Genomic DNA, 9,916 nt, shown 5'->3' on the forward strand with positions numbered 1-9,916 from the left:
AATTCTGGCTACTCAGGAGGCTGAGGCGGAAGGATCGCCGGAGTCCAGCAGGTGGAGGCTGCGGTGGCCGGGAGCGGCCACTGCACTCCAGTCTGGGCGACAGGGTGAGACTCCAACTCAAAATAAATAAATAAACAAACAAACAAATACATGTTGCCTTTATGCAATAAGTATTTTTTGTGCCATGTATAATACTAGATACATAAGATAAACACAAAGCCAAAAAGCAACAGATTCTGCCATCATGGAGTTTATAGCATAGATAGAAAAGACAGACAAGACAGAACTTATAATTTTCATGACTTTCATGATCACTCTTCAGTACTATGTGACCCTTGCCTGGCATAAAATAAGGGAATCCAAAAATGAGACAAGATGTCCCCGGGAAAGGGAATTCAAGCCACATTCTGAAAATGACTTGTTAAAAAGCAGGAGGAGGAGGGAATAGGTGGGTACTACTGGAAGAGTTGCTAGGAAGGAAGTACAGAAACATTCAGCGCTTTGCGATCTACTGAAACAAAGACTTCAAGCATGAACTCTCTTATTTCCCAAGATTAAAATTAATGCAGAAGTCAATCTAGATATACATCAATGAATGATGGATAAAGAACATATGTCTATGACATAAATATGTATATGTTTGGTCATGTGTATGTATATATATGACCCAAAAACAGAAACTATTTTTTGGAGGGTGGGCCCCTTGTGGCACAAGTTTTCCTGCTAGGTAAATGTTCTAGGGCCCCATCGACATCAGAGTACCAGCTAGCATTGTTATGAGAGGTTGCCTTCAGCTTCACTGAATTTTTCTCTCTTTTTTTGGATACTCTTTCAATGCGTTTTCTCATTTCATGATGGGCGACTTACAAGTGCACCTGCTCACACAGCACTGAGTGTTCAGCAGTTTTTGACCAAAACCAGCATGACCTCCACCCCGATGTCCACCCTTTCTCTTTACCAGCTCCTGCTCTGAGTGACTTTTTTTTTATCTGTTTCCCTGGATGACAAATGTCCTCAGAAGGAAACTTTTTGCTGATGTGGAAGAGGTGATACCAAAAAAGGCAGAAGCACTAAAAGTCATTACAATTGATGAGTTCAAAAACTGTTTTGAGCAGTGGAAAAACCATATTGAGAGATGTGCATATCCAAAGGAGACCACTTTGAAGGGGACCAAATTACAACTGTAAGAGTAAATACACAATTTTTAATAAATAAATCCATTTGGGGGGCTCCCCCCCATATATATGTATAAGTGAATATATGTATGCATGTATATACAAGGAATATTATTAAGCCATAAATATGAATAAAATTCTGTTCTTTGCAGCAGCATTGATGAAACCAGGCACAGACAGGCGAATATTACATGCTCTCATTCATATTTGAACAGCTAAAAGTGTTGTTCTCATGAAAAAAGGTAGTAGAATAGTGCTTACCAGAGTCTGGGAAGAACAAGAGAGGAGGGAGAATAAAGAGAGGTTGGTTGATGGGTACAAAAATAGAGTTAGAGAGAAAATATAATTTATAGTGTTCAATAGCAAGGAAGGAAATTGCAGTTATTAGTAATACATATTTCAAAATAGCTAGAAAAGAAAATTTGGCAGGTTTGAGACCCGCCTGGGCAGTGAGACCCCATCTCTACAATCAATCAAAAAATTAGCCTGGCGTGGTAGCGCGCGCCTGTCATTCCGGCTACTCGGAGGCTGAGGCGGAAGGATCGCCAGAGCCCAGCGGGTCGAGGCTGCGGGGGCCGGGAGCGGCCGCTGCACTCCAGTCTGGGCGACAGAGTGAGACTCCGACTCAAAAAAAAAAAAAAGAAAGAAAGAAAAAAAGAAAATTTGGAGTGCTCTTAACACAAAGAAATGATAAATGAGGTGATAGATGCCCTTAAATAATCTGACTTGATTATTATACATTGTATGCATATATCAAAATATCACATGCATACTGTACATAAATATCACTATTGTTTATTACCAAATTAATATAAAATTAAGGTTCGATAAGGAGTAAACTAAATTTACGTTATCCTAATAAATATGAAAGAAAAAATTGGGAATGTTTTTTTTTTTTCCCCAAAGAGAGTAAAAGGAGGTCTTTTAAATAACATTTTAAGAGGCAAGGTGCAAATGAATTTAATTAATTTAAGTTGTCAGATCTATGAATATTATATCTCTTTTCTTCACTACTGCACATTTTCCAGTTTAGTTTTAGTAATAAGTGCCATATTAAGGTATTAGGGGAAATACACATTCAAGCTTTATGTGATACTTTAAATGATGTTCATATAAAGGGGGTGAGGAGATTTATTGGACAAGCCAATCAGTTGTCAATTTTATTTTTCCACATAAGCTTTCAACTTATCAGTCTAGCTTTGACAGGAGCTAGCTATAAATTATTGATCAAAGTGCCTAACACTTGATAAAAGTCTAATAAATAACTTGGATTTTATTATTACTACCATTAATATGATCATAACATGTTTCCCTAACATTTTAATAAAATAGAAGAAAAGCTCAGTAGAGGACATAATCTCATTATTCACAAATATTTGATTCTGATGACTTCTACCCTGGGAAGTAGAAAGCTGGAAGAGTATTACTCTCACTCAGATGAAAATAGCTAAACTGCCTCGAATTGTGTCTTAGTTTGAAGTCATTGAAGAGACAAGGTCAAAAAGCAACACACTAAACCAAAATCCTAGAAGAGGTAGTAACTACAGGAAGAGAAGAGGTGCAAGACAGCACTCACTTGAACTCTGCAGTCAGATATCAGCAAAAAGAGAAGCACATCCATGACATACTGGTGAAAGTTAGGTGCGATATTTCAAGATAATATAAAACCCCTGAGTGCCACAGAAATTGGGGGAATCTCCACTTTCTCGAGGTGCTTCTTTGTAACTCCACCAGTTGGTCACAAAGAATATCAGCAGGAAAAAAAAAAGAAAAAAACTTGAGGAAATATCTATTGTGGTGCAGATCTGGAAAGGGAAATAGATCTGTGGAATGGGTCAGAAACACTGCCTAGATTCTTCACTATGGCACAAAACCTTATTCTTGGAGACAGCAGAAGAAAGGGGAAGGGATACACTGCTGTCCCTAAGACACTAGTGAAACCACCACAGGTGTGGGGATTAGACAGATTAGAAAAATAAAATAAAGCTAGCATCAGGTCAAATGGCATGATTTCATGCTGAGACCAACATATCAGTCAGAGGAAGGGCATAAGATGAAAAAAGGCCACTCCTGGAAGATCCAGGGAAATAAAGTACTTCTCACATGAAGGCTTAAAAAAAATTGAGAAAATAGCCATACCCTTTCCCTCATAAGCTAAGGAACCTTAAATAGCAATTGATACCAGCATGTGGTTGGCAGAAGGACAAAAGATACCCTTTGAAGGTACAATATAAGAGATAGACCTAAAATTCAAAAATGATCAGACATTGTTCTGGAAAGACAGCCCCTGTACTAAATACAGCAAGACATTTACAGGAATTTGAAGTCTCTGGTACACTTAGGGTAATTATAGAAACAATGAATCTCAAAATCAACTGAACTTCTGGTAAAATTAGCTCAAATTTCAACTCAAATGCCCGGTGCAAAGGCTTAGAAGGAAAGGTATATCCACTTGCAAGCCTAAAAAGTATGACCTAATGCCTAGGGTACTATAAAATTATCTTGTATGCAACAAAAAATTATAAGGCATGAAAAACACAAGCAAAAAAGTTATCAGAGCTATACTCCAATATGACAGATTTCAGAGTATCTAATAAAAATTTTAAAATAACTATGTTTAAGGTTCTAATTGAAAGCATAGACAACAGATCACATCAGATCAGATCAAAGGCTTCAACAATGAGAAATGGAACGTGTGAATCAAACAGAACTGCTAAAAATGAAAAACACGCACATTCAGTAATAAAAATAATGCTTTCAGAGTTCATCAGTGTATTCAGCATTGCTGAAGACAGAATCTGTGAAATTGAGAAAAAGTCCATGAAAATTCCCCACACTGAAACAAAAAAATTTTAAAAATGTATAACAACATCATCAGGATGGGGCATGAAAGAACAGTGAAGCAATATCAAGTGTTATAGCATGTGAAGTTGGAATGTCAGAAGAGAAAAAACCCAAACAAGAAATTTTACAAAAAAATCTATTACAGACACAGTGTGTGCACGCACGCACGCACACACACACGCGCGTGCACACACACACATCTACTAAGTATATTGTACACAAACTGCTAAGAGAGATAATCTTGAAATCACACAAGAAAAACAAATATTTTATAGATAAGTATTACTGTAGAGTTTTTTGTCACAAGTAACAAAAGACAGATTTTTTTTAAAGAATGAGACTTTTTAGTGACTGATATAAACTACCTCCTCTTAGACTTTAAAAGCCAAAAAAAATCTTTAGAAAACATTAAGAACTTTTTTTCAGAGAAACAAAAGTGGAGAAAATCATTGCCAACAACCCTTAAAAGAAGTTAAAGAAAATTCTTCAGAAAGAGAGTGTATGTCATTCAGCTGAAACATGGATCTATGCCAGAAAAGGAAAACTGCTGGAAATACAATAAAAAATTAAATTTACATGTTTTCTTATGCTAAACTATTTTAAACACCACTGACTATGTAAAGCAAACTAGTAGCTAAGTATTTTGTGTATATGCATAATATTAAAAAAGTGTAATGACAGCACAAATGATGGGACAAGAACAAATAGGATGATATTGTTGCAAAATGTTTCTACTACAGATGAAGTGACATTATTTAAAGATAGACTAAAATTATTATTATTTTTTTATTATTTATTTATTTATTTATTTATTTATTTATTTTTGAGTTGGATTTTCACTCCATCGCCCAGACTGGAGTGCAGTGGCCACTCCCAGCCACCGCAGACTCTACCCACTGGGCTGCGGTGATCCTTCCACCTCAGCCTTCCGAGTAGCTGGAATTACAGGCATGTGCTACCACGCCCAGCTGATTTTTTGATTGATTGTAGAGATGAGGTCTCGCGGCCCAGGCGGGTCTCGAACTCATGGGCTCAGGCCATCCACTCACCTCAGCCTCCCAAAGAGCGGGATTACAGGCTGAGCCACCGAGCCCGGCTAAAATTATTTTTCAATGAATATTTTAGGACAATACACTAAAAATGTTAATAAGATTGCTTTGGTCATTTGATTGTATTGTCATTTTAACAATGTTGATTCTTCCAAACCATGAGCATGGAATGTTTTTCCATATGTTTGTGTCCTTCACGCTTACTTTCATCAGTGTTTTGTAGTTCTTATTATAGAAATCTTTTACTTTCTTTGTTAAATATTACTAGGTGTTTTTTTTTTAACTGTTACACCTAACATTGACATCTTGATATGACTCTCAGCTTGGTCATTATTGGAGTATTTAAGTGCTACTGATGCACATACGTGTGTGTGTGTGTGTGTGTGTAGTGAGACTGATTTTATTTATCAAGTTCAAGAGTCTTTTGGAGGAGTCTTAGTGTGTTCTAGGCATAAGCTCACATCATCAGCAAATAAAAATAATTTATTATTTTCCAATTTAGAGACTCTTTGTTTCTTTCTCTTTTCTGATTACTTTGCTAGGACTCCCTGTGCAATATTGACTTAAAATGGTGAAGGCTGACAATCTTGTCTTGGTCCAGATCTGAGGGAAAATGCTTTCAACTTTTCCCCATTCATTTTGGAGTTGGCTTGTGTGTTTGTTGTATATGGCTTTTATTATTTTGAGGCATGTTCCTTCTATGCCTGTTTTGCAGAGGGTTGTTATTCTGGTGAGATGCTAGATTTCACCAAATAGTTTTTCCGCATCTATTGAAATGATCATGATTTTTGTTTTTAATTCTGTTTATGGCATAGATCACATGTATTGACTTGCCTATGGTGAAATATTCTTGCATCCTGGGATAAAACCCACTTGATCATAGTGAATCATCATCATTATTATTTATTATTATTGGTGTTATTGTAGTTTCTGGTGTGCTGTTGGGTTCAGTTTGATAGTATTTTTGAGGATATTTGTGTCTATGTTGATCAGAGATATTGGCCTCTTGTTTTTTCTTTTTGGTTGTGTCTTTTCTGGGCTTTGGTTTCAGAGTGATATTGGCTTTGTAGAATGACTTGAGAGAATTCTCTCCTCAATTTCTCAGTCTCGTGTAATAGCTTCAGTAGGATTGGTACCAGTTCTTTGAAATCCTGGTGTAATTCAGATGTGAATTTGTCTGGTCCTGGACTTTTGTTTCTCTCCTTGGGAGATATTTATTTATTGATTCAATCTTACTACTATTTATTGGTCTGTTCAGGGTTTCTATTTTCTCCTGATTCAAAGTTAGGGGGTGCATATTTCCAGAAATTTATCCTTTTTTTTTTCTAGATTCATCTTTCATATTTCTGTGATATCAGTTAAAATGTCTCCATTTTTATTTCTGATTGAGCTAATTTGAAGCATCTTACTTCTTTTCTTAGCTAACCTAACTAGTGGTATATCAATTTTGTTCATGTCTTCAAAGAGACTACATTTTTTCATTGATCCTTTGTAATTCTTTTTAGTTTCAAGTTCATTTTTTTTTTTCCTAATCTGTTAACCCTTTTCTTCTGCCGCTAACTTTGGGTTTGGTTTGTTATTATTTTTCTAGTTTCTTGAGTTTTGATGTTAGGTTGTCAATATGTGATCTTTCTGACTTCATAATGTAGACCTTAAGCACTATACATTTTTCTCTAAGCACAGCCTTGGCTGTACTCCAGAGATTTTGATAACTTGTATTGTTGTTGTCATTCAGTTTGAACATTTTTTAAGTTTATATTTTGATTTTATTGTCATTCAGGGGAAGATTGTTTAATTTTATGTATATGTTCGGTATTGAGAGTTTCCCTTTGAGATGATTTCTAGTTTTATTTCATTATGGTCCAAGAAGTTACTTGATAAGATTTCAGTTCTTGGGAACTTATTGAAACTTGTTTTATGGACTATCATATGGTCTGTTTTGGAAAATGTTCCTTGTGCTGATGAGAAGAAAGAACATTCTGTAGTTTGGGGGTAGAATGTTCTGTATATATATCTGCTGGGTTCATTTGTTCTTAAACTTAAACTCCAGTTTAGGTCCAGTGGAGTTTCTCTGCCTTGAAGATCACGATTGCTGTCCGTGCAGTGTTGAAGTCCATCATTATTACTGTATTGCTATCTATCTCTTTTCTTGGGTCTAATAGAATTTGTTTCATGTATAAAGCTGGGAGTTATGGTGTTAGGTGTATATAATAAGTCAACACAGAGGAAACCATGGTACTGTGAAAAATGCACAATTAAAACAAGAGATAGTTGAAAACAAGGTACAAGAACATATGGAAGAAACAGAAAACAGCTAACAAGATGGTAGGATATAATTCACTTTTGTCAATTATCACAAAATACAAATAGTGTAAATTCATCAGTTTAAAGATGGATGTTAACAGATGGGTTTAAATGGCAAGCACCAATTATAAGCCATCTACCTTGCAATCACTAACCAGAAGAAAGCTTAAGTAGCTGTATTAATAGCAGACAAAGTAGATATTAAAATAAAGGATTTTCCTCGGGGTTATTTTTAAAAAGGCATTGTATAATAATAAAACTGGCAGTTCTATTAAAAAATAATTATGGACCATTCATAAAAAGTGATTCATAAAAAGTGATTCAAAATGCATGAGGAGAAAAAGAGCACTGAATCTAGGAACAGAGGGAGGTCCAAATTTTATCTGTACGATGACCACTTATCTACCTAATCCTGAATTGCACTTCACATCTTTAAAAAAAGCGCATGAGGAAATAACTAATATAAAGAACAAATAGAGTAACTAACAAATACATTTCATAATATTATATCTGCAGGTTTTGACAGTACTGTCTCAGTAAATTATAATATAAGTAGACAGAAAAACAGTGGTATCAACTAAATAAACCATTGACAGGTCACTCCTATTCAAGAATAGAAGAATACACATTATTCTGAAGGATATATGGAATAATTACCAAGATAGACCAAATTTTTGGTCATAAAACAAATCTCAGCAGAGTTCAAAAAATAGCAATCATGCGAAGTATGGTTTTGAACAAAATGGAATTAAACTAGAAATTAATAACAGAAAGAGGGCAAAAAAAATCTTACTATTTAGAAATAATCACATTTATACATAACCCATGTGATAATAAATAAATGTATGGGAAATTAAATCCTGGTGAACTGAATGAAAGTAAAAATATAGTATATAAAATTTCCAGAATGCTGCTAAAGCAGTGATTGGAGAAAAATTTATAGTAAAAATACCTACATTAAAAAAAGGCACTAGATCTTAATTAACAAACCTTCTATTTTAATGAAATTGATAAAAAAACAAATTAAGCAGGAGATATAAACAAAAAAGGTACGTGCATAAATCTATAACATTGAAAAGAGATAAGTAATAGAAAAAAATGAATAATCTTATAGTAGTTGCTTGAAAAGATCAACAAATTAATAAAATTCTAGCCTAACTGCCCAAGAGTAAGAGAGAACAGCTACAAATGAATATCAACAAAAAAGAAGGAATATCATTAGAGATTTTTAAAAACATTAAAAATTGATATATTACAAGCAAGTAAAGCTCAAAAATTTAACAAAATTGACACATTCTTTGAAATGATCACACAACTAAAAATCACTCAAGAAGGAATAGTGACCCAAATTATCATATTTTTAAAAATTGACTTTATAGTTTAAAATCTTTCAAAAAAACAAAATGTAAAGCCTGAGAACTTTATTTGTAAATTCCATTCAACATTATAAAAGAAATAATGCCACATTTTCTGTTTCAGTAAATAGATGTCAAAACCCTTCTTGACTCAATTTGTAACATCAGAATTACACTAATACTAAACCAGCTAAGAATTTACACGAATATAGATATACCATTGTCTACACAGAAATTTATAATAATCTGCAGTGCCAAATAGAAATCTAACTGCAATAAGTTTGCAGAATACAAACTAAAACAGCAAAAAATGTATTTCCATGTATTAGAAATAAAAATTGCAATTCAAATTTAAAAATGTAATTTGCAGTCACATCAAAAATTTAAAATGCATTACAAATCTAACAAAATATGTGTGGATCCATATGTTAAAATTTAAAAAACTTTATTTATTTATTTTTTAATTTTAGATTTGTAGGGCACCAGGGAGGATTTATTACATAAGTAGGTTGCATGCAGGTGAAGTTTGGGCTTCTATCTCTCACCCTTATAGTGAACCACTTACCTACTGTGTAGCAATATGCAATCCTCCTTCCTGCCCCAAGCAGTGTCCAGTGTCTGCTCATCCCTTCCTTGCGCTAGTGTGACTAGTGTTCAGGGCCCACTTATCAGTGAGAACTTGCGGTAATCAGTTCTTTGCTTCTGTAATAGTTGACTTGGTATGTTGGTCTTTATCTTCATCCAAGATGCTGTGAAGGCCATGAATCTTTTGTTTATCTTCATAGCTGCATAATATTTTATCATGTATAGGTACAACATTTTCCGTATCCAGTTCACTTTTAATGGGTAGTTGAGTTGATCCCATGTCTTTGCTATTGTGAATAGTGCTGCAGTAAGCATGCAGGTACAGGTGTCTATTTAGTAAAGCAATTTAATATTCCTCTGGGAGAGGAATTGTTGGACTGCATGAAAGCTCAATATCTAGTTCTTTGAGTAATCCCCACACTGCTTTCCATAGAGGTTGAACTAACTTACATTTCCATCAATAGTGTAGAAGTGTCTCCCCTTTCTCTGCAGTCTCACCAACACTTGTTGATTTTTTTATTCATTAATGATAGCCACCTTTGCCAGTGTTAGGTAGTATCTCATTGTAGTTTTGATTTGAATTTCTCTGACAACTATTGAGGCT

This window comes from Carlito syrichta, unplaced genomic scaffold (genome assembly GCF_000164805.1).
Source record: "Carlito syrichta isolate Samal-C Ts95f unplaced genomic scaffold, Tarsius_syrichta-2.0.1 Scaffold308941, whole genome shotgun sequence".
NCBI lineage: Eukaryota > Metazoa > Chordata > Mammalia > Primates > Tarsiidae > Carlito > Carlito syrichta.